We start from the raw sequence: 26,614 nt of genomic DNA on the forward strand, positions 1-26,614 counted from the left end.
TTAGGTAACGCTTTTTTTGGTGGATTCACTAGCTACCTGTGGATTCCTCACCTTATAAATTATCCCAATGCGCCAGCATTCAACAACAAATCTTCTTCCCAGCTCTCCACGTCGACGAGGACGTCACAATTGCATGGCTCTGCATGCAACTCCATCTGACGTCACCATGGCAATAAGAAGCCCTCGCCAGCGTGCTGACATCAGTTTCACCCATTTTTCACGTGCCTTTGAGGCGAACAGGTGAAAACCGACCTCATGATAGCTCAAATAAATACATACATATAACCATATTGATGTAACATAATTATAACAATTATTTAGATAAAAATTAATCAAAACATATATACACTTCTAATACAAAAGTCTTGGTATGACCAGACATGCAACGGGGAGGCGGGTGGGACTGTGAGGAATCCACAGGTAGCTAGTGTATCCACCAGAAAAAGCGTTACCAAAGGTAAGTAACTTGTTTTTCTGATGGATACAACTAATTGTGAATTCCTCACCTTATGAATAGTCCCAAAGCAGTACCACACTCGGAGGAGAGTGTCTGACTAGTTACACCAAGAAATCCTGCAACACAGAACGAGAAAAATGGCCATCCCTTCTGACCTCCGAATCCAAGCAGGAATGCTTTGCAAAAGTATGAAGGGAAGCCCAAGTTGCCGCTTTACAAATATCTACCACTGGCACACCCCTAGCCAAAGCTGAAGGGGCAGCCTTAGCCCTGGTAGAATGAGCTCTAATACTTTCAGGAGGAATCTTCTTTGCTAACGAATAACAGATCTTAATGCAAAGAATGACCCGCTTGGATATAGTTCTTTTATCGACAGCTTTACCTTTCATCTTTCCTACATATCCAAAGAAGAGTTGGTCATCCAACCGAAAGTCCCTTGTTCTCTCAGTATAGAAACTGAGAGCCCTTCTGGGGTACAAGCCATGGAGTCTTTCTTCCTCTTTTGAAGGATGAGGAGGAGGGTAGAAAGATGAAAGGGTAACAGACTGCCCCATATGGAAAGGAGTGACAACTTTAGGAAGGAAAGCTGCCCTGGTTTTCAGCACCACTTTGTCAGCAAAGAATGATGTAAAGGGAGGTTTGACACAAAGGGCCTGAAGCTCACTCACACGCCTAGCAGGCATATTAGCTATAAGGAAAACTGTCTTAAAGACCAATAACCTTAAAGGACAAGAATGCATGGGTTCAAATGGTGAACCCATTAAAAAAGTTAAAACCAGAGTTAAATCCCACTGAAGCATAAGAAATGGTGGGAGGAAATTTATTTGATAAACCTTTCAAGAACCTAACAACAATAGGTGATTTGAACAAGGAAGGTTGATCCGGAAGACAAAGAAAGGCTGACAGCGCCGACAAATAGCCTTTGACAGTCGCAACTGCACAACCCCTGTGTGCTAACTCTGAAGCAAAGAACAGGACATCAGACAGATGGGCTCTCAAGGGATCAATTTGTTTCTCTCCACACCAAGCCACAAATTTTGCCCACCTGCCGGCATTAACAGTCTTAGTGGAGTGTCGTCTGGCCGATAAAATAATATCCACTACCTCTGGTGGGAGAGAGAAAGCACTCAGATTGCCCCGTTCAATCTCCAGGCATGTAGGTGCAGGCTCTGGAGGTGGGGGTGTAGAACCTGCCCCTGCGACTGCAAGAGGAGGTCTGCCCTGAGAGGGAGACAGACAAAGGGGAGGGCACAGTGAGAGTTGGAGAAGGTCTGTGTACCAGATCCTTCTCAGACAATCCGGAGCTATTACAATGACTTGAGCTCAATCTTGGCGAATCTTCCTCAGAACCCGAAGAATTAAGGGTATGGGGGGAAACACGTAAAGCAACTGGTCGCACCAAGACATCTGAAACCCACCCCCTAAAGCTCCTTGCTCCGGATCCTGGAGGCTGCAGTACCACGGACAGTGAGCGTTCTGAGTGGCAAATAGGTCTATCTACGGAAAACCAAAGGACCCGTGGGACCAGCCGGTGCACCAGCAGGGGCCATAGCACTGAACATGTTAAACATGGCATTCAAAAATGCTGCTGGATCCACTCTGGGAGCAGGGAAGGCAGGATACCGCTGATCTTCCTGCGGCACTTGTGCCGGCTGGGCATCAGAGTCCTGCACCCCAGGCGAAAAGCGTGGACTCTCTTGGGGCACAACCACATCGAAGACCAATGGCGCCGGAGAAGCCTGGGGGCTTTGAGGCTGTGGAGTCACCATAGGACTAACCTCCCACGTCGCACGGTGCCATCTAGATGGAGACATGGATTGTGAACGACCTCTAGCCGAACGACGCCGAGAGTCGTGTCGGCACCGCTTCTTATGCTTCTTTAAAGAAGTATGCAAAGACTATCTGGGATGACTCCTGTGCCCTTTCTTCGCCTTAGCCAGAAAGAGTTTGGCTTCTCTCTCCTTCAGCGCCTTCAGATTCATGCTTTGGCAGGACACACACTCCTTCACGTCATGCTCCGAACTTAGGCACCAAAGGCAGTCATCATGAGGGTCCGTAACCCACATGCGACCCCGTCGCACTCCCGACAAGGTTTAAACCCCGACTTCCTAAGAGGAGACATTGTAACCAGAGACAAAAGGACACCTTCGAAACAGTAACTAGAGCTAGGAGAAAACCATTAGCGTTGAAGGCACGGAAAAAAGGGAACTGATGTCAGCACGCCGGCGAGGACTTCTTAATGCCACGGTGACATCAGATGGAGTCGCGTGCGGAGCCATGCAATTGTGACGTCTTCTGGGACGTCTGAGAGCTGGGAAGAAGATTTTCCGTTGAATGCTGGCGCACTGGGAGAATTCATAAGGTGAGAAATCCACAGGTAGTTGTATCCATCAGAAAATGCCATTACTCTTGAAGCCATTCTCAAAAAACCTAAATGATGTACTTGATATAGCTCAGAGTACTAAAAATAAATACTGATCTTTTACAAGTTGAAGTTTCAGGGATCAGAACAGACCATAAAGATCTCAACCTCAAGATGTCAAATGCAGAAGGCAAAATGGGGATGGTGGAAGGATGTCTATGCTTAATCCAAACACCTAACTAAAACTGATTCTGTAATAACCTCGCTCAAATGTGAAATTACCGAATTGGAAGGCCACAACAGACAAATCAACCACAGAACATTCGACCTACCTGAAGGCTCTGAGTACGAAGCCCCCTCCGTTAACTACTTTCTTGAGTCCTGGATCCCATCAGTCCTTAGCATCTCATTTGCTAAAGATTTGAGCTTGAGTGTACAAACCGAATTCCCACCCATAAACCTTTAAGAGGTAGCATGATCTTGTATGCTAATTTTCAAACAACTTCGACATCAACATACTGAACTTATTCTAGCCCACATGAGGAAAATAAAGATGTTCCCAATGACTAGGATCCAGTATAATCATTTCTCAAGACTTTACAAACTGTACCATCATTAGAAGGAAAAGTGTTTTGGCACTCAGGAAAACACTTTTGGATACAGCAATCCAGCACTACTTTATGGGCCCATCCAAATTCGGAATTATCTACAAAGGTCAGAATCAGCGGATCTGCAGTCTTTTTTGGAAAATGTGTTTGAGTCTTGCATGGATGAATCCTGAGTAAGAGGGTGGGAGCAGGATGAAAACTACTAACTCAGTATTTAACTTAATGTATTTAGAGCATTCTAAAGTTTTGATAAACTGTACTCTCTACTTTTCAACTGCACTAAACACTGTTGTATAACAACAAGGTATGTGAAAACGTCTGGCATGGTTTGATGATTATTTGTGATTTAGTGTTATTTGTTACAGGTCCAGTTGGTCTGGATGGGGCTGATACTTTAACAACACATGTTACTTTATATAAACATTTGTTGTGTTTTATGTCACTAATAGCCTACGATACTGGTTAGTTTGTGTTAAGGGTGATGTGGTTGGTCAATGAGTACCTATAGTTGTGGTGGGCCATATGAGGGTGCTTTCTCACAATCAATGTAGTTTCACTTGGTTTGACATGCTTTAATGGGCCTATTTCTCAGACCAGCAAGAGCCACGTTTGAGAAACACATAACCTAGGGTCAATTGTGTGGCTCCAGCCCAGTGCTACACAGTTTTAATGAGGTAATTAACTAGCAATCCACATTCTTTACCCTGCACCTCTGATCTATTGTGTCTTAGCGGTTGTAAAGCTGTCTGAAAATCTTTTTGAAATGTTCAGGTTGTTTGCTTAACAAAATCCCATCCTGGGTCTGTAAACTGAGTTCACAATGTCACAATTTTGTATCTGCTTCCTCCTTCCAATCCGTGTCCTAACGTAGTCAGCAAGGCATTTTCAGAGTTTAATCTCTATCTCAACTTATTTGCTGTGTCACAGTAATTTCAAAAAGCGATTACCCACCTACTGTGCTTCATTTATATACACCCAGCCATCCACTTACTCATCTGATGTGTTGATGTGGAGGGTTCTCGTACCTCTTGTGTGAGAGTCGTCTGCGCAGTTCGCTTCATTTCACCTCCTGGAGGCACTTCTCCCTGCCTGAAGGGAGATTATTTGAGTTTTGTTTTTCAGTATTATTCTTCCCTTTTTCGTGCTCCTTCGTATCCTCTGATCTTTTCTTTTCGAGACTTGTGTGTCTATCTCTGTTGCGCCTATGTTTTTGCTCATTAGGTTGGTTGCAATTACATCCTACTCCAAACTATTCATCATGCTCATGCCTCTCAGACATATGTCCACACTGAAAATATTTTCCATCAATAGTTAAGGGCTTAACCACCCACTGAAGTGTAAAAATGTTTCTGACTACTGCCACACACTGAGGGGAGATCTGGTGTTTGGTCAAGAAACCACGACTGGTCATGAAAAAGCACTATCTATGCACACCAGATGGGTGAATGATTTCTCCTGCTCCTCAGCAATTTCTAAGAAAAATGATGTGGTCACCTTATTTTCAAAGAATTCAGGTCTATCAATCATAGCCTTGCAGCAAGATAAGGGTAGGTCGCTGGTCACCAGACTCCAATATTGCAACACAGAATTATTGGATGAGCCTCTATTTAGGTCCAATCTTTCGGCCTAGTTGGCACTGCTTCCAGCGAAGACCCGAATCGTCTTGGTAGGTGATTTTAATTTGCTGATGGAAATTATTTTAGACAGAAACTCTACCTTTAAATACAGAATTCATAAAGCAATGCACTCTCTCTGCACCTCACTTGATCTCCCTGATGTGTGGAGGCTACACAACCCCACCACTAATGACTTCACTTTTTTAATCCCCCACAACAAGAATATACTACCTATTAGTTGACAGTTTGCTCCTCCAGGATACCTCAGCCCCCTCCATCAGGTCCATCACAACTTCGGATTACTCCACCATTTCCCTTTCTCTACAGATTGTTCCCCCGAAAATTAAAAACTGCACATGGTGCATGAACACAGAAGTTCTTGGGAACGAAACAGATGTGCAGGAACTACGTAAAGAGCTGGGTCTGTTCTTACAGGACAATATCTCATCTGTCTCTTCACCTGTCACTTTATGAGACACTTTGAAGTGCTTCTGTAAAGACCAAGTGATAAATTGTATGGCTAAGAAAAATGAAGAAATCAAAACATCCGTAGACAAATTGACGGCTCAAATAAACTCCCAAGAAAAAAGTATTTAGACAATCTAAAGACTCCAATGCCTTAATGACAAACAATAAAATTCAAATACGAATATTACAAAATAATCAGTAAACACATTGAACTGTGCTTTCAGTCACAGAAAGATAAAAAACGATTTTATCTAAATAAAGTGGGGAAATCATTAGCCGCATACCTAAAATGTAAAAACAAATCCACCGTAATTTCTAACATCAAAGACCCTGAGTATAATTAAAACCGAGAAGTGTGACAGTCTCAAAATTTTCCAGAAATTCTCACCCGAGTTTTATACCCCTCGGTTGCCACGCCGAAAGATATATGTCTACATTTTCTCCAGACTTTGCCAATACAGACCATTTTTGATTCGGACAGTACGAAGCTGGGCAGGCGGATAGATCGTGGTGAGATTCAAATGCGATTCTGCTCATTCCTTCAGGCAAAGCCCCGGGCCCTGATGGGCTATCCATTCATTTTTAGATTACTTTGAATCCATGATTATGGAAACCTTGGATTTCATGCTAAAGGATTTTGCTGTATCAGGGCGATCATGGGTACAGCAGAGGAGGCCATTAATACAGTTATCCCAAAAGAGGGGGAAGATCATTTTGATCTTAAAAATTTCAGAGCAATTTTGGTTCATAAACATGGAGACTACAATCTGAGCTAAAATTCTAGCTACTCACCTTGCTCCCCTGAATACCAAGTTAATCCATGTCATTGAGACGATATTCGTCAAGGACTGATTCTCAAGAGATAATATTTGTTTGTTTTGCCATACTATTAAAAAACTTTCCCGCAGGCCGTCGCTACAGCAGCAATTGCGCTGATGTGGAAGACAACTTTGATCTCGAGGTGTCCTGGTCGTATCTGGAGGCTGCTTTAAATAATACAATCTTGGGGAATTGTACAATAAACTGGCCAGGTCCCTCTATGCAAAACCTTTAAGGAGAATTAGAGTTCTGGTTATTGATCCCTTATTATTTATATTAAATGAGTCTAGCAATATTCTGACTGAACTGGACTGAAAGTTGGTCATATTGGCCCTCATTATGTAATGGCAGTAAAAACCGCCTACCACCGTGGTGACAGCCGCCAAAAGACCATCGCCGCGGCTAACAGCCGTCCGACATATTATGACCACAGCTGGATTTCCGGCAGAAGAATGACAGAAATCTGGCTGTGGCCAAGCCGGCGGATGGCGGTAAGGTGGCTCTGCTGCCAGCAGCAGCACCACGCCAGTAGACCGCCGCCAGCCGTATTATGACCCATAATACAGCCTGGCGGTGTTCTGCTGGCGGGCGCTGCTGCCACCAGACCGGAGGACCCCCTGCACATGGGTAAGTCGGGTCTACGACAGGGGAGGGGGTGGAGAGTTTTGTGTGTGTGTGAATGTTTGTGTGTGCATGGACGCGGGTGTCTGTTGCATTCTGGATGCATGTGTGCATATATAGAGGTGTGAGTGCGTGTATGTTGTGTTATGTGAATGCATGTCTGGGTGTATGTATGAAAGTGTGTGCGGATGTGTGTGTGAATGGATGTATGCATGCGTGGATGCATGTGGGAATGGGAGTGTGTATGCATGTGTGTGTGTGAAGGGGGGCATGATTGTACGGGGTGGGCGGGCTAACTGGAGGGGGGGACCCCTATCAGTGACAGGGAAGGGATTCCCTGTCACTGATAGTGCCTACCGCCATGGTTTTCATGGCATTAAGAAAGGCACGAAAACCATGGCGGTTGCCGGGGTCATAATCCCGCAGGTGGAACAGAGACAGTCACTGGAATGGAGATGGATATCTCCAGCCCCGCAGCTGTTACCTCCATGGCGGTCGGAGTGGTAAATTGGCGGGTTGGCTTCAGCCAACCCGCCAATGTCATAATATGGCGGTAAGTACCATCAGTCTGTCGGCAGTACTTACCGCCATATTATCGCTGACCGCCGGGGTCGTAATGAACCCCATACTTTTTAAAACAGCTGCATAGGCAAATGACATTTTAATCTTACTACAACACTTCCTGTCTGGGGAACTCAAGCTTTCAATTGCATTGAAATTATTAATCAAATACTTGGGAATTCAGTTCTATCATAATTTGGCAGAATCTGTATTCCAGAATAAACTTAAAACAATTGATAAAATTGAAGATTTAGGGGGTTATTACAACTTTGGAGGAGGTGTTAATCCGTCCTAAAAGTGACGGTAAAGTGACGGATATACCACCAGTCGTATTACGAGTCCATTATATCCTATGGAACTCGTAATACGGCTGGTGGTATATCCGTCACTTTACCGTCACTTTTGGGATGGATTAACACCTCCTCCAAAGTTGTAATAACCCCCTTACTGTCCACCTGGTCTCCCAAATATACATTTAATGGTGGGGAAAATTAGAAACTCTAAATCTGAGTGTGACCATAAGTTAATTTTCTGTCAAGTATAATCTTGCCCGCTTGTATAAATCTTTTTTTTCCAGCAATTTATACAATGTCCTCTGGTTTCCTCTGGAGTAATAAGAAACCCAGAATAAGTATTAAAAAACTCAGTTCTCCCATCAAATTTGGTGGCTGCAACCTCCATGATAGGTTCAACTACCAAACAGCTTTCTAAGCGACTTAAGGCACCCAATGGAGAGACCCAGGCCTCACCAACATGCCTGCTGGACATATTAGCCACCCTTTCCCACTAGTCGCAAATGTGACCATGACCGAGCACACTTTTGTCCATTCCAACAACATTTTTAAAGATACAATTAAAGCCCTATTAATAGCAGATAAAACTCTAGACATGTATCAATCCTCCTCTATACCACTATGGAACAACAAGAAGATTCTAACATCTAGCCTTTTAACATTAGAACCTAATTGTGTCATTAAAGAGATTGCTTTAGTGTCAGACCTATATACAGGTAATGAACCTTTATCCTTTGCTGCACTCCAAGAGAAGTATACCCTCTCCAAATTCTAGGAGTTCCTGAAAATTAAAGCAAAAATCTCCACTGGTTTTTCTCTTCCCTTAAACACATCAAATTAGGAGGTCATGTTGCTTCCAAGATAAAACAAGTTACTTAACTGAACACTGTGGTTCTCTAGTATTGATATCTTTCATAGATTCACATGCTTGAATCTTCCCCGTCATCAAGGTGGGAGCCCCACGGTAATTGTAACTAGTAGGAAAGACACCATTACCTTAGACTATAAGTACATATTCCATAGGATTGTATAGCAATCTGCATCATTTTGAGCACAACCAAAGTTCAACCAATCAGAAATAGGCTTCGGTCCCATTCCTCCTGTCCAGTGGCACCACACCTCAGATTTAGGACCATAAGAGCATAAAGACACACAATCTGAATAAGTAAGAGATTAATGAGGCGAGCGACTGAAAGGGAGGTGGGAGGGTCACATGTCAATCTATGAAAGATATCAATACTGGAGAACCACAGGGTACAGGTAAGTCATTTGGTTTTTCTCCAGTATAAAATGTTTCATAGATTCACACTCTTGAATCTGAATAGCTAGCAGTGGTCAACTGGATTATTTTGTAATAATAAATATCTATACGGAAGCAGGTCAGAAGTAGATACGGATATATATATATATATATATATATATATATATATATATATATATGACTGGAGTCCTCTGTTGGGCATTTCTTTTCTCTACTATCTCGTGTCTGTGCACTTCTGCACTCTAGTGCATATGCTCTACGGTTTTCACTCTTTATGCACATAGAGTACCACTGTAACTACTATATGCTCACTACTAGACGTTCTCCGGTCTTTTACTCACTTGTCATATCCTTTTTTTTCTTTCACTACACAACCAATTGGGACTACACGGTATCACTTGATCTTGCCATGCCTTCTATTCTCCACTCGCTTGCGTGTGCATGATAAAGCACTTATCTGAAGCGGATCACGGGCACATTATATTTCACATCTTTTGTAGACACAGCGTAGGCTTATTTCCTTCAGACAACTGTACATACCAGTCTGTATTGATTACTGTTTTGCAGCCTTGATAAAGTCACTTGTGTGACGAAACACGTGTTGGCTGTTTTCTGCAAGACGATACTAACCTACGACAAACCTTGTCTATGAATAAAGACACTGTTCAACACCAACCGGGAATCAGCGTTTTTCTCTCTGCTTCTGGATTTATACTACCAGTGATACTTCTCTCCCAAAACGTTTCTAGACTTTATACCTCTGTGTGCCCTGGTCATTTTTGCATTTATTGTCACTGTGTATCTTGGTACACAACTCTTTGTGCCCATTAGGGTAGTAGGGCACCCGACCAATTGGCACCAGTTTCTTACCTCATTGACTTTGTTGTTTAATACGAGTTGTTACGACACGGAGGTGCAGCATCTTCACCGCTACTACCCTTGTACATTGTTGCTTTTGGCTTGGTTTTGCCCAACTGTGGTGTGCTGCACTCCGTCAACTTTAATACAAACTGTACCACTATTTTTGCTCTCACAATTTATTTCCTACTAGGTTCTTAGGCATGGCTTCCTTTGACGATAACAGAGACATTTTAGCTGCTGAACTGTTTTCCAAAAAATCTCTAGCTACACACACGAATAATCCCGCACCACCCAAAGAGGGACTTAGACACAAATTTATTAAACTAGAAAGACTAAGGAAACAAGAACTAGCACGCTGGTGGGATATCACAACTCTCAAACGATACTTGGAACTCAAACAAATCCCTAGGGGGCTACGGGTCATAATATATCCCTCATTTGAAGACCTTGACCCAGATCTACTTGGGGAGTGAGAACATCTCATTTCCTCCACTTCATTTGGCATGATTAATATACTTATTAAACATGCGGACAGAAAACGTAACAAATTACTTCTGGACATTGCTTCTCTAGAGGAGGAGATTAAGAACCTTAACCTCACGGAAGCAACTGACAAAAACTATGCCATTATGAGAGATATACTTAATGGGTATCAACTATATGTGAAGGATAAAAAGATGAGGAAGCTCATCAGGGACGAGAATGACTACAGTAGTGGTAGAATATACACTTTTGCACGCAAATTTGATCAGGTAAATAGAGACACTAACAGTAAGCCCAGTAAGGATTCTACTCCGGCAGGTTCTATTTCCGACAGTTTATCTGACATCTCCAATCTCTCTAGTGACGGTACAGATACACCCCTGAATAGGTCCTCTGGTAACACAGCCCTTACAAATGCCTCTCACCAATCAAACTCTTTTTTAGAGGAACTAGGTCGATACAGGAAGGGGATACGGCAGAATTTCAACAGATCAGGTCCAAACAGAAACCCACCCGCAGGGGAGGGAACAAACACAACAACAAACACAAGGGAGGGCGTCACAACCCGTTCCACCTCGAGAACTCAGAAGTCTTGATGAACAAACCAGATCAGGATCCATTAACCGTATCAGACGACTCTGTGCAGGTCATTAACTTATCGAGCTCTTGTTTGTCTACTCACTAAATAAATGTTCTGAAAAAAGGTTTGGGCTTCTGTCCTACTTCCACGCCTAACTACACCAATATACATATTGACCTCTTTAAGTTTGTACGGAATCTCAAACTTGAGAAGTTTTTCCATAACAGAACACTTACCACTAAAGACTCGCCCAATCCAACACCGACTTGTAACAGATCCATTAAAGATCTGTAAGACATACAGACAGTACTTTCACTTGACAATCCCTCCTTGTCTCCCTTGTGTCTGGACGAACTACTAGTCCAGCTTGACATCCCATCCAATTTAGATCAGGACAGTGGCCTAAACCTAAATCCACTTTTGTCCCAACTCTATCTCCTGATAACTGCATTGACGTCTTTCACAAAGCGGATAGCACCGAACTTTTCCATCTCGAGGACAAACTTGGAACACAGACACACAGACACAACAATAATCTGACTCAGAAAGAAATTCTTGCCTTGCAGGGACTCTCCAAACGCACAGATATAATAATCAAAGAAACTGACAAAGGGGGGAACGTGGTAGTCATGAACAGATCTGACTACCTTTTGGAAATCAATAGACAACTGGATGATACACATGCATATATCGCTATTCAGTCTAATCCTCTTCCTGGCATCTCCACTCTAATTGAAAACAAATTGACCTATTGGAAAAATATGTGTCTCCTGTCTGATCTTGAATACAGGTACTTACATGTTGCAGCGTCCCGAGCACCTTGTATTTACATTCTTCCCAAGGTACACAAAAAAGGCAGTTTTCCACCAGGCAGGCCTATCATTTCAGGCATTGGCTCTCCTACAGAACACATCTCTGAATACATCGACTCCTTTCTTCAACACATGGTTCGGAACCTTCCGTCCTACATTCAGGATACCAGGGATCTACTGTGTCAACATGAAGACATTGAATGGACTGATGATTGCATGTTTGTCAGCCTTGATGTTAGCTCTCTTTATACCTCGATCCCTCTCGAAAGGGGTCTTGAGATGCTCTCAATGACTCTCAGCTCACGTGATGCCACCCTCTATGAGCACACGCGCATGCTCCTCGACCTTACGCGCCTGGTACTTGAAAATAATTTGTTCTTACACAATGGCGACTGGTATCGCCAATGCCAGGGGGTAGCAATGGGTGCTAAATTCTCTCCATCCTATGCCAATTTGTACATGGGCCAATTTGAAAAGATACACTTATGGTCCAAGTGCCCGACACACATCACCCAACATATTCTCTATTGGGGGAGATACATTGACGATATTCTAGCAATCTGGACGGGTAACACTTCGATCTTGACACACTCATACATCACCTCAACACAAACAATTTCAAACTGACTTTCACACATAAGGTTGACCGTGCCCAAATCGAGTTCTTAGACCTTCTCTTATACATTACCAACAATAGGCTCACCTCCAGACTGTACAGAAAACCAACAGCTTGTAACTCCATATTACATGCGCAAAGCGCTCATCCCCTGACACAAATCAGAGCAATTCCTTACGGGGAAATGATTAGGGTACGACGTAACTGCACCGACCCTGACATCTTCAAACAAGAACTCAAGAATTTGACACACCGCTTCCAAGCATGTGGTTACACCAAGGAGCTTATCTCAATGGCTAGTAAACGCATATCCTCGAAAGACCAACACTCGCTTCTCATCAGGGGCTCCAAAAAACCGTCCAAAACATCCAACAAACGACCCGTCTCTTTCATCACTCAATACAGTCCCGCTAGTAAAACTATACTTCGTGTTCTTAAAAGACACTGGCATTTACTACTACTGGACTCATGTCTAAAAAACTATGTCAACAGCTCACCAACCATGACACACAGCAGGGGACGCACACTCAGAAACATTTTGTGTCCCAGCTTTCTCATGCCCCACACACAGACACACTCCCCATCGTGGATCCCAGTTAAACCCAACGTTTTTTTCAAATGTGGTTGCTGTATTTCGTGCCAAATGGCTCTCAACAAAACTACCTCTTTCACTTACAATACTAAGACCATTCACAGTGTTAGGAGCTTTATTAATTGCAACACCAGATATACAGTCTATTGTATCATTTGTGTATGTGGCCTGATCCATGTCGGCAGCACAATACGTCCACTCAAAGAACGTATTCAGGAACACATAAGAGCCATTAGAAACTGTAACACCACATACCCACTGGCTGTTCATTTCAACACTTTAAATGGCGAGAGGGATCTCTTAAACATCAGATTTCATGGGATTGCTCAGGTTACGGGCTCACCAAGATGGGGTGACAGAACCAGGGACCTCCGTAAGTGTGAGGCCAAATGGATTCTGAAACTCCGTGCAGTGGAACATGGACTGAACACTGACCACGAACTGCATTTCTTCCTTACCTAACTTTGTGATGAACCACTAGGCTCTAGGAATATTTCACTTGATTGCATCTATTGCTGTATGTTTAATTGAATATGTGACTAATTGAATACTTAACATATATTATATGGACATGCATTTTCCACCAAGGCTCACTTTATTTCAGTATATGTTGTACTTCCACCTGCCAATCTGGACTGTAACCCCCTTTACAGTTGGCTTGACTGAAATCTGTCTCATCAAATCTGTTACAGAATTTATGTATTGTTTTCCTATATAATTACCATTACTCTTTGTTGTCTGCGGTATATACGCCACTGAGAAACCATGTTCCACATTTGGACGTTACCATTACACTTTGTGCTTTGTGCCCACTGTTTGGTCTTACAGCTTGTCTCAACAACACTACCCTATACTTATCCCAAATTCCGCAATGTAGTACTACCTATATGGGGATACACTTTCTAACACGTCTCTATATTCCATTCCTCATATTCACTAGCATGCTTCACCCTTTCACGCTCCTGTTTACCTGGAAGTAGCTCACATTAATTTGTTTGATCTAAGCTATTTACACCTCTCGGCTTTTGTTCTTACTCCACCCCTGCGATCCTACTTTTTACTCCAACTTAACCTCTTCAAAATGGCCGCCTCCTTTCCATCGCTTTCGATACCTACGCTCATGCCGTTCGACAGCCTAGTCCCTTTTCTATGTTGCTGCAATTGGACTACTCAAACAACGTGCGGGGCTCTCAGACCCCAGACGCGCTGCATCGGACGGACTAGGTGCTCCCCGTATACTATACAGGTATCCTTTTGACTCCCAATAGACGTTTTATACTGCATACGGGACATTTGTGTCCCTCCACTTATTCTTTACTCTAGCTGTCTGCGCAATATACCTTTTAACAAATTTAACACACATCGCTTTACATAACGCCGGTTTAGCGTGCTTCTTTTAGTAAGCAAACCACTTAAGAATGAACGCCCACATCCAGGGGGCTGCTCATGTTCCCTTAGGTCACCATCCTCTGAAGTAGGCTCTCATTACCGAGTTTGCCCCTTTGCCCGACACGGCATATTTATCTACACTAGTAATCTTGCACCACATAGGCGATAACTGGCCTCGTGTTTAAACCACTACCCTACCTGCATACAATCACACGACCGTATTATCTACGGTCCCATGTGCATTTTCTCAGCCCCTAATTCTGGGCACCCTTATCCTTTGGACATTTCCCTGTTGCTATCTCCACAGGGGTTTTTCCGTTCACGACCCCGGGACCTTTTTTCCACTGTAGACTCTCTCGTTTTTACATGGTCACGTTTGGAGGATTATCAGGGCCTCTACACCTTTATTTACGATCACTGGACCACTAAATACTCACAGTTGCCAGGTTCAGTGCATACCACCAACTTACCTTCATATCGGTTTGCTGCTACCTTTCCCTTGGCCGGACGGGCCCAGGTATGTTCTTGGGATTATTCCCCTTTATCACGCTTCCTTCTCCACCCTACATAGCGGGTCTTTTCCCTTGACTGGAGTCCTCTGTTGGGCATTTCTTTTCTCTACTATCTCGTGTCTGTGCACTTCTGCACTCTAGTGCATATGCTCTACGGTTTTCACTCTTTATGCACATAGAGTACCACTGTAACTACTATATGCTCACTACTAGACGTTCTCCGGTCTTTTACTCACTTGTCATATCCTTTTTTTTCTTTCACTACACAACCAATTGGGACTACACGGTATCACTTGATCTTGCCATGCCTTCTATTCTCCACTCGCTTGCGTGTGCATGATAAAGCACTTATCTGAAGCGGATCACGGGCACATTATATTTCTCATCTTTTGTAGACACAGCGTAGGCTTATTTCCTTCAGACAACTGTACATACCAGTCTGTATTGATTACTGTTTTGCAGCCTTGATAAAGTCACTTGTGTGACGAAACACGTGTTGGCTGTTTTCTGCAAGACGATACTAACCTACGACAAACCTTGTTTATGAATAAAGACACTGTTCAACACCAACCGGGAATCAGCGTTTTTCTCCCTGCTTCTGGATTTATACTACCAGTGATACTTCTCTCCCAAAACGTTTCTGGACTTTATACCTCTGTGTGCCCTGGTCATTTTTGCATATATATATATATATATATATATATATATATACCAAGATACCAGCATTACCCGGTTGCATCCACCCTGACGGAGTCGGTGTCGCATGCGGGAGCTGGTCACTGCTTTTAAAATGAAATAACAAGTACCACCGTCACCGGTACTTGGAAAAATCGCACTCCGAGGCTTGTGTTTTGCGAAAGAAATGTTTAATGGTCATGAATATCGATCTCCAAGAGATCTTCCTCACAGCCAATGTAAACATTAAGTGCACCACCCCCTTAAAAACAAGTAAACCACATTAAACATGGTAAAAAGACTTCAAACAAATAATACATCTCCTCTTGAAACTGACCCATTCTACAGAAAACAATTTACCCAAATATAAAAATAACACCCATATAATAATAATAACAATAATATTGCTACCATATTGCACATCAAAATAGCTAGCTTTCAATCCATATCACCTAGATGGAAAAACAAAATCACATTTTAATCATGCTCTAATTTCATTTTGCGAATGTCCATATCCTATCAATGCTCGCTAAAAAAACACATAGAAAACTCTTGTATATGTTTCGGCCAAGTGGCCATATCCTTATTTTTACGTCACTATTGTCACAGCCCTTATCCCACTAAATAAAATAAAATTATATATTTGGCAATGATATGAATAAACATGGCATTTAAATATACAATTCATTATTCAAAGGTACTATGAAAGTGATCTCATAAGAAACATGGTTTCATTATATGACTTTTACAATCGTGCACTCGCAACCCTTATTCAAACTCTTCATGAAAGCTAGATCCTCAGTGTATATCAGCCAAATGGATTTTATCATGTCTTTCTCCTACAATACAAACACCGTGCACCCACTTGTGTACGTATAAATTGGAAAAAAGTACTGAGAAAACTTCTACTCACTGCATTACAAAAGCAAACTGGAAGGAAAACATATATTACATATAAAAATACCCCTGACCCATGTCATACATGAATTAAATAATATACAAAAGACAAACAGTGAAAATTACTGAGTATCCCATATTATAAATGTTTTCAACCTATATGCACAGAAAGTTTCTCGTCAAGATTCAGGCCCATCAGGGCCTTACTATGAAGGCGCACAATATATTCCGACTCCATAATCAGGAGTTTCCTCTCCTTGTTGCCTCCTCATGCTCCTGCATGCCGCACCTACCCCGTCAGGGTGGGTGCAGCTGGGTAATGCTGGTATTTTGGTGTTTGTGGACTCTTTAACCCGGCTCCCGCCGCAATTATAATATGTGATCCACATTGTGGCAATTAGTTTGGAGATACCGAGAGGAACGTCCAAGTGGACTCACACGTTGGCTTTTGTTGCCGGCATGTGACAGGACTCAGCTCTGGAAACGTGTGATTCTATGCTGTGTATATTACTGGTGGAATCGAGTGGGGCACCTGAGCGGACGTGCATTGCCCAAGTGGACATACACATTGGTATTTGCTGCTAGTACGGATACTGTTCTGGGAATGACGAGTTTCGGCTACGACAACAGGTGATTCGACTTTGTGCAGCGTTACCGGTGAAGTCGAGTGGACATGCATTGCAAGTTCGTTCATGTCATCTGAGAATTATGCTGCTGCAGGGTTTGCGGTAAAGCCCTATGGCATTGGAACGTGTGGATGCAAGTCCCTGACAAGTGTGTCAGTGAATAGTCTCATAGTGTTTTTTGCAAACTTCAACACAAAATTTGGATGTTAAGTCATATGGATGGAGATATTTATGATTAATGACAGGGGTTCTGCCCTTCCTTTTTGGAATAGTTTTGACAGCTTTGGCTTGTAACTGCGATTTTGTGGAGTATTAGTACTGAGTTTAGTTTGTTTATCTAGTAAAATCATTTTTGAGAGAGGACTTTCTAACCACTCCCCTCTGTTTTTCATCTAAAATATGGCATGGATGAATGGTATCTAAAACATGCAGAATTAGCGTGCAATATTCTTAATGAGGAACATTAAGATCTGTCCCTTGATGGGGGAATAATGAGCAGTGGATATGAGTCCTGCAGAACATTGAAACAACATTTATTTTTGTATGAAAAGTTATTGTAGAAGGAAATTAACTGCTGGTGGGAAACCACATCATTGGATAATTATATTGAGGTGGGCAGGGTCCCTGGAGGCTTGCATATTTTGATTACCCCTACATATCAAAATCCCAATCCAAAATTCTTGAGGAGTGGTCAGCTTTACTGGCTTCTACGTGTAAAGGTATGTTGGGCCTTTTATCCAAGTATGCCAAATTGGAACTTGAACAGACGTGTGAAGAAATAGTGGAAGTAAAAAAGATTTTGGATCAATATACAGAAGAGGATGAAACAAAAAATATTGTGGCTTGTATAAAGCAGAGACTTAACAAATATGAACAAGACATTCAGATGAAGAAAAGCAAAAAATTCTTGAGAGACAAACATGACTATGCATCTGGCCGTATCCTTACGTTTGGTAGGAAATATAACACTGCGGTGAGAGTTTTCAAACAAGGGGGTGCTTTGAGGCAGCAGGAATTGGGTACATCTGAATCTGGTTCAGAGATTTATTCGGACTTGGAAGAGCTCCGAGCAGTTATAATAGGGAAGTTACACTGTTGTCCACCTTGGATGAGTCTAATTTTTTACGGCAAAGTCGGGGCCCATGAGACAAACCTTGGCCAGGAGGAAAAGACGCCGGCAGCAACAAAGGAGGAAAAACAGGAGAGTTGGGAAAATGAAACAACACGGAAATGCCACATGGGAAATCAACACGGCAAACAAAGAAAAGATAATGGATGCGAACAAACTGACTGTTATCAATCTGTCATCTCATGAACCTATCCAAGGGGAACAGTCTCTTTTGGAGTAAGGTTTATCATTTTGCCCTGTAGCTAATATGGATTATTGCAGAACTCGAATTGATGTGGTCTTGTTTTGTAGAAAGTTGAAATTGTTGAAAATTTTCACACAACAGTAGAATAGACTTCCAAGAACTTCGGCTTTTGTTCCTAGTGTGGATCACACGTTTGATAATATATGCTTAAGTGACATTGAGGGTCTTAGGACTTTGCATGATTTGGAATATGGTGTTCTTTTCTTTCAGTCAGACAGAGAGTTTTTGTTATCAGTGAATCTTGAGTTGGATAGAACAAGTAGTAATTAATTTAAATCTAAATGTAACCCAAATACTCCACATGACAATATAGATACCTTTCAGGAGTTAGTGACAAGGGATTTGTTGAAGATGTGGCAGAAAAGTAAGAATTGTTTTGCGGAAAATCTCACGATATCCCAGAAATTGGCTTTACAATAATTAGCAGAGGATCCCAATATTGTGATTAAACCTTCAGATAAGGGTGGAAATGTGATCTTATGGGATGTTGAAAAATATTTGAAGGAAGCTGATATACAGCTTCTGACATTAAGGGATTATGAGACCTCATGTTGTGAAATTTATAAACAGTCCATTGGATGCTACCATAGCAAACTTAGTGATTGGAAAGAACGAGGTCTGCTTAGTACAGAAGAATTTCAGTTCTTGTATGTTCTTACAGGTAGCACCTTGTTTTTATATGCTTCCAAAAATCCACAAAAATAAAACCAATCCCCCTGGAAAACCTATTATTTCGGCCAATGTAGGCTTCCGGAGCCTACTTCCATTTATTTGGATTTTTTTCCTGCTACCTTATATTCTGAACCTTCCTTCATATTGTAGGAATAGTGCAGATTATATTTCTAAAATTGAGGAAATACCCTGCCAGCCCACATATCTTTTAGTCACCATGGATGTTGTGGCTTTGTACACATGCATCAACCATGTATTGGGAATAGGAGCATGTAGAATTTGTTTTCGAGATAATGCCATCCATATGTACGATCACACCATGATGTTATTAGACATGTTGGAATTTTTGTCTCAGTAACAATTTTTTCATCTTCAGTAACAAGTGGTATAGACAGGTGTAGGAAGTTGGCTCTGTATATACTATCTTAAAGAGAGAGAGTCCAAGGGTTCCCCTTAGAGGTTGATAGTGGCAAAATCAGATAATTCTAATGCTCTATTTTGTGTTAGTATGGTCGAGCAGTAGGCTTATCAGAGGGCAGTGTTAAGCATTTGTTGTACACACACAGGCAATAAATGAGGAACACACACTCGAAGACTTAACTCCAGGCCAATAATTTTTATATAGAAAAATATATTTTCTTAATTTACTTTAGAACCACATGATTCAAGATTTGAAATAAATACATAAAATGCAAAGTACTCCACACAGGTAAGTAAGGTACTTTGAATTAAAGCAGTAGTACACACAGTATATGTTAAAATGGCAATAAGCTATTTGAAAAGTGGACACAGTGCAAAAAGCAACAGTTCCTGGGGGAGGTAAGTATGGTTAAGTTTCTGAGGTAAGTAAAGCACTTACAAGTTCAGTCTCCTGGGCATAGGCAGCCCACCGTTGGGGGTTCAAGGTAACCCCAAAGTCACCGCACCAGCAACACAGGGCTGGTCAAGTGCAGAGCTTAAAGGAAGGCCAAAAACACATAGGCGCCTATGGAGAACAGGGGTGCTCCGGTTCCGGTCTGCTGGCAGGTAAGTACCCGCATCCTCGGGGAGCAGACCAGGGGGGTTTTGTAGAGCACTGGGGGGGGGACAAAACACATCCTCGGCGGCACAGGGGCGGCTGGATGCAGTGTGCAAAGTTGCCGGCGGTTTTGCTATAGGAAGCAATGGAGGAACCCGGGGGTCACTTAGGCGATGCATGCAGGGCACAGGGGGGCTTCTCTGGACAGCCACACACTGGGCTAGGAAGAGGGCCACCTGCTGGTCACTCCTGCACTGGAGGTTGGTTGCTCTCAGTCCTGGGGGCTGCAGGTGCAGTGCTTGGTCCAGGCGTCAGGTTCCTTGAGGCAGTCGCGGTCAGGGGGAGCCTCTGGATCCTCTCTGCAGGCGTCACTGTGGAGGTGCAGGGTGGTCAACTCAGTTACTCACGTAGTCGTAGTCGCCTGGGAGTCCTCTCTGCAGTTCTCTGGAGCTCGAGCCGGGGGCATCGGGTGCAGAGTGTGAAGTCTCACGCTTCCGGCAGGAAGAGTGAGTTTTTTAAAAGTTGCTCCTTTGTTGCAAAGATGTTGCTGTTGTTGAACAGTGCCGCTGTTCTTGGGAGTTTCTTGGTCCTTCGGGTTCAGGGCAGTCCTCTGAGTCTTCAGAGGTCGCTGGTCCCTGTCGGATGTGTCGCTGTGCAGGTTCTTTGTGTCTGGAGACAGGCTGGTAGGGCTGGGGCCAAATCAGTTGTCGTCTCTGTCGTCTCTGCAGGGCTTTCAGGTCAGCAGTCCTTCTTCTTTGTGTAGGTTGCAGGAATCTGATTTCCTGTGTTCAGGGTCACCCCTAAATACTACATTTAGGGGTGTGTTTAGGTCTGGGGGCAGTAGCCAATGGCTACTGTCCTGGAGGGTGGCTACACCCTCTTTGTGCCTCCTCCCTGAGGGGAGGGGGAACATATCCCTATTCCTATTGGGGGAATCCTCCAAAACCAAGATGGAGGATTTCTAAAGGCAGGGGTCACCTCAGCTCAGGGCACCTTAGGAGCTGTCCTGACTGGTAGGTGACTCCTCCTTGTTTTTCTCATTATCCTCTCCTGCCTTGCTGCCAAAAGTGGGGGCAGTGGCCGGAGGGTGGGCCTCTCCACTAGCTGGAATGCCCTGGGATGCTGTAACAAAAGGCATGCGCCTTTGAGGCTCACCGCCCGATGTTACAATGCCTGCAGGGGGAGGTGAGAAGCACCTCCACCCAGTGCAGGCCTTGTTTCTGTCCTCAGAGAGCACAAAGGCTCTCACCCCAGGGGGACAGAAACCCATCACAGTGGCAAGCTGACACAGACCAGTCAGTCCTGCACTGAAGGATTGGGTAAAATACATGGGCCATCTTCTAAGATGCCCTCCGTGTGGATTTGGTAATAAATCCAACACTGGCATCAGTGTGGGTTTATTATTCTGAGAGGTTTGATACCAAACTTCCCAGTATTCAGTGTAGCCATTATGGAGCTGTGGAGTTTGTTTTGACAAACTCCCAGACCATGTACTTAATATGGCCACACTATACTTACAATGTCTAAGAATAGACTTAGACACTGTAGGGGCATATTGCTCATGCAGCTATGCCCTCACCTGGGGTATAGTGCACCCTGCCTTAGGGCTGTAAGGCTTGCTAGAGGGGTGACTTACCTATGTCACAGGCAGTATTTTGTGGGTATGGCATCCTGAGGGGGATGCCATGTAGGCTTTGCCTTTTTCTCCCCACCAACACACACAATCTGCAATAGCAGTGTGCATGTGTTAGGTGAGGGGTCCTTTAGGGTGGCACAACACATGCTGCAGCCCTTAGGGACCTTCCCTGGTCACAGGGCCCTTAGTACCACAGGTACCTTTTACAAGGGACGTATCTGTGTGCCAGGGATGTGCCAATTGTGGAACAATGGTACATTTTTAAGTGAAATAACACTGGTGCTGGGGCCTGGTTAGCAGGATACCAGCACACTTCTCAGTCAAGTCAGCATCAATATCAGGCAAAAAGTGGGGAGTAACTGCAACAGGGAGCCATTTTCCTACAACAGGTTACCGGGACGGCTATGGGAAGTTGTTTTGCTCCAAGTTTCGCTGGCATTTTTATGGGCTGGTGGAAGCAACACCATGTTTGGACAGACAAGAATGGGCATTGGACAAGAAATACAGCTCTCTGGATAAGGTACATTGATGACATATTTGTCATCTGGGATGGGTCTGTCAATCTCTTACTTGATTTTTTTAAATTTATATAATGCAATGAGATAAATCTAGCTTTCACCCACCATTTCCACAGTAGTGCAATTGATTTTTTAGATGTACACGTGGAGATTCAGGGAGGTAAGGTGTGTACTAGCCTTCATCATAACGATACAGCAGGCAATAGTTTATTGCATGCACAAAGTCATCATCCAATTAATTTGAAGTGGAGCATCCCCTATGGGGAACGTTTGAGGCCCAGGCGTAACTGCAGTGATGTTAAGTCATATAAGTATGAGGAGGCTGTTATGTTGCATAGATTTCAAGTGAGAGGGTATCCCCATAAAATTCTTTCGGCGGCTAGAGACAGAGCACAAATGGCCCCTAGGAAGGATCTTTTTGCTAAGAAATCTAAAATCTCAACTGCTGAGGGGAGGGTGAAACTAATTACCACCTACAATGTTGAATCACAGGAAATCAAAAGGATGATTTCAAAACATTGGCATGTGGTGAAATTGGATACTGTAATTGGTATTGAGGTCTCGCCTTTTCCGCTGATTACAAATCACAAAGCAAGGTCAGTGAGAGATATGTTGGTTCATAGTGATATGAAGATATCTCCCCAAAATAGGGCAGCTGGCTAGCAGAGCAGAAAGGCTTTTATAAGTGTGGTAAATGTAAAGCCTGTAAGAACAGTAGCAATGTGGAGTCTTATCTGATGCCCAGTGGACAGGATAGATGGATTAACAAGTTAATCACATGCAACAGTGATTTCTGTGTTTATGTTTTGGAATGCCCATGTGGCTTACATTACATTGGGAGTAGTATTTTTCCTGTTAAGAAGTGTGTTCTGGAACCTTTGAGGGCAATTAGAAATTGTGATCACAGTTACCCTGTTGAAAGACATTGGGAACATGTTCATGCCAAAAATTATGACACTCTTTGCTTTTTTGGTATTGGCAGAGTAGAGGTGTCAACAAGAGGAGGCAACAGGGAGAGGAAGCTCCGTGTTATGGAGTCTGAATATACTGTGTGCCTCAATAGGAAGGCCCCGATGGGCCTGAATCTTGATGAGGAACTTTCTTTACACATAGGTTGAAAACATGTATAATATGGGATAATCAGCAATTTTCACTTTTTGTCTTTGTATCTTATTTCATTCATGTATGACATGGGTCAGGGGTATTTTTATATTTAACATATGTTTTCCTTTCAGTTTGCTTTTGTAATGCAGTGAGTGGAAGTTTATACATATATAAGTGGGTGCACAGGGTTTGTATTGTAGGAGAAAGATATGATAAAATCCATTTGGCTGACATGCAATATAAGGATCTAGCTTTCATGAAGAGCTTGAATAAGGGTTGCGAGTGCACGATTGCAAAATTCATATAATGAAACCATGTTTCTTATGAGATCACTTTCATGGCCCCTTTGAATAATGAATTGTATATTTAAATAGCATGTTTATTCACACATATTATATACAAGTATATAATTTAATTTTATTTAGTGGTATAAGGGCAGTGACAATAGTGACATAAAATAAGGATATGGCCACTTGGCCGAAACATATACAAGAGTTTTCTATGTGTTTAGCGAGCTTTGGTAGGATACGGACATTTGCAAAGTGAAATTACAGTATGATTAAAATGTGATCTTGTTTTTCCATCTAGGTGAAATGGAGTGAAAGCTAGCTATTTGGATGTGCAATATGGTAGAAATATTACTGTTATTATTATTATATGGATGTTATTTTTATATTTAGGTACATGTTTTCTGTACAATGGGTCACTTTCAAGAGGAGATGTATTATTTATATGTATATATTTAATTGTCTTTCTTCCTTTACTTTGCAAATGGTTTGTAGTCTTTTTACCATTTTTAATGTGGTTTGGTTGTTTTTAAGGGTGGTGGTGCACTTAATGTTTACATTGGTTGTGAGGAAGAGCTCTTGGAGATCGAAACACGTCGCCATTAAACTTTTGTTTCGCATAACACAAGCCTTTGAGTGTGATTCTTCACGTTTTATATTTGAATCAAAGCGGTCTTCTCATTCTTCGTTTACGGCGCACTCCACTATCCATGCAGGCAGAGGGAGAAGACCGATATCCCCAAAATCCCAAATATTATTTCCAAAGTAGACACAATGTCACAGCCGCACTCCAACCTTCTTTTTCAAAGCAATTTAATTCAAAGAACAAACACCAACGCGTTTCAACTGCTGCGAGTCTTGATCACGGTCAGTAAGTCCTCTATCCAGTACTTTATTTATACTACTTGTCCACCCTGCCAACAATGAAGCATTCTGGGACATGTAGTCAAAAAGTAATAAAATTATTTTCCAAGACATTACCATATATGTTACTAGTTTCTGTTTGTTCCTTCATAATAATATGACCATTCCTTAGCTGAATAATACAAAAGTAACCTTATGTTTATATCTAATGCCACCCTTAGAGAATGTATGTTTCCCTTTGACAAAATGTACAAAAAAAGGTCAACACAGCATTAATCTTCATTTCTCAATAATCTTGCAGACAGTTTAAATCCTATTTTCAGCAAATAAGTCATAATATTCTTACAAGTGTACATAAGGTTCCTCATCTGCATTCAAACCAAAAGGTACCTTGGTAAGTAGTCTCCTTATGTTCCTACTCTCGAGTCTGAGGAGTTCCAATATTCTATCTCCACCCCTGTAATTTTTGTATACTTGTGCTGTGCTGTAGTAATGCATTATTTTCCAATCTCGTGTGAGAGGTGGCATAATGTTTCACCATCGTGTAGCTCATATCTTTGTGCTGTACTGCATGTATGTGCTCTAATATACATTCTCTAAGGGGGCATGCGGTACGGCCCACGTATTTTAATCCACAACTACATTCTGTAATTCACATGCGCGTACCAGCTTGCTTTAATAGCGTTTACCAATGGCGGCAGCGGTAAACGCTTATCGGGCAAACGCGGGACCGAATATTCGGACTCCTGCTCTTTGAAAAACTTATGTGGGTTCATTTTAGGTTTTGATTGGATTTGCGAGTCTTATGTTTTGATGATAGTAGTTTGCGACGTACGGTGTTCCTCTAAACGCCTATTGGTTGGTGTATTTGAATCAATTTTGAATGTCAGCGAGCCTTGAAAAAGTCAAAGGGAGTATACTCCCCTCGACGAAACACGTGTTGGCTGTTCTTCGCTGCCTTTCACCATATTAAAGACGGATTAATTATGCTTATGGGATCTTTTTTCTTCTTTTTTCTATAATGTCTCTTTATCCATTATGTATTGTTGGATTGTGTATTTCTAAAAATGTAATGGTTAGTTTATTGTTATAGTGTGCCTAGGTCCTTTCTTTTACAAATTTTGTTATAGCTGTGTTTTCACAGATTTTGGAGGAAGGGAAGAATCCTCTAGGGCCGGGAGCACCTAAATTTATACTATAGGGGACAGTTGGGAGCGCTTTCTTTTCCCCTTAAACTGTTCTTCCCATTCTGTTGATTCTATGACATAGGTCACAAAAGTGGTGTTGCATGTTATTCTCGATTCTATTGGAATTTGTACACCTTTGAAATCCAAAACGGCCTTTGTTGTTTGACCTATGGTGCATGACTTGCATGTAGTACATTTAAAAAAAACCTTCTTCCTATTATTGAGCCAATTACCTGGTTCACAATCTACAAAGTGGCAGTGTACCAATGCGTCTTTGAGAGATATTGTTTTCCTGTAGGTGAAACATGGATATTTCTCAACTAGTTTTACAATGGCTTTATCACGGAGTAGAACCTTCCAAGGCTTTTGAAACACTTTTTTTTAATTTCAGCACTTTGTTTACTATAGGTGGTAATCATTCTTATGTTATTCTTTTCTTTTTCAATTTTTTCTACCTCTGAATATTGTTCATCAGAATTTGTGGTCGAGTCTTCTTACCTTCTTTTGCCAAGCCTTGTTTGATACTAAATCTGGAATACCTTCTCTGATAAAAACCTCTTGTTCACTTCTTTCAATTGTACTTCTGTGTCTTCTTCTTTGGAGCAATTATGTTTTGTTCGAACAAATTCACCGCGTGAAATACTGTTAATGAGTGCTTTAGGATGAAAGCTTGTGCCATGTAATGTGCTATTAGTCGCTGTAGGTTTCCTGTATAAAGTTGTTTCGAACTTGTTTTCTTAGACCTATACTCTAATGTCCAAAAAGTCATTTTTTTCATGACTCACATTGTAAGTAAACTCTAAATCATATTGGTTGTTTTTAAACTCATGAAAATACTGCTTGAAC

General features: G+C 42.3%; 1 protein-coding gene across 1 annotated transcript in view; it reads right to left on the reverse strand.

The window, feature by feature from the left end:
- Positions 1-26,614, reverse strand: part of BSN (bassoon presynaptic cytomatrix protein) — a 984,265-nt gene that overhangs the window by 75,775 nt on the left and 881,876 nt on the right. The gene's annotated exons all lie outside the window — the stretch shown is intronic.

This window comes from Pleurodeles waltl, chromosome 9 (genome assembly GCF_031143425.1).
Source record: "Pleurodeles waltl isolate 20211129_DDA chromosome 9, aPleWal1.hap1.20221129, whole genome shotgun sequence".
NCBI classification, from domain to species: Eukaryota; Metazoa; Chordata; class Amphibia; order Caudata; family Salamandridae; genus Pleurodeles; species Pleurodeles waltl.